This window comes from Lipotes vexillifer, unplaced genomic scaffold (genome assembly GCF_000442215.2).
Source record: "Lipotes vexillifer unplaced genomic scaffold, Lipotes_vexillifer_v1.1 scaffold1242, whole genome shotgun sequence".
Classification (NCBI taxonomy): domain Eukaryota; kingdom Metazoa; phylum Chordata; class Mammalia; order Artiodactyla; family Lipotidae; genus Lipotes; species Lipotes vexillifer.
The window spans coordinates 715327-715669 of NW_006793169.1; the positions used below are offsets into that span (position 1 = coordinate 715327).

General features: G+C 43.4%; 1 protein-coding gene across 1 annotated transcript in view; it reads right to left on the reverse strand.

Moving 5' to 3' along the window:
* MDN1 (midasin AAA ATPase 1) overlaps positions 1–343 on the reverse strand; it is a 157075-nt gene that overhangs the window by 83476 nt on the left and 73256 nt on the right. The gene's annotated exons all lie outside the window — the stretch shown is intronic.

Below are 343 nucleotides of genomic sequence, written 5' to 3' on the forward strand. Positions count from 1 at the left end.
CGGGTCCTGAATCACAGCCAAAATATGATTGCTAGTGTAAGCAGCCCTAAGAAGGAGTGTGACTCCCCTCTCCCCACAACTGTCACGTCATCAATTCAGCAGCAGCTTATTCAGTCAAGCACTCCAGTGACTCCGTGAGAAGTCAGTCTGGAGAAAAGAGTAACTAATATGGAACTTTTAGTCATGTGGGCTGTATTTCTAATTTTCATGGCTGAAAAAAACTTAAACATTAAATTTAATAAAATTGTAGTAAGCTTAAAACCAACCACAGGATTCAGGCCCGTGAACTCTGAATGACCGCGTTCAGAGATGCCATGTGACGCTCTTCAGGAGCACGTGCGTT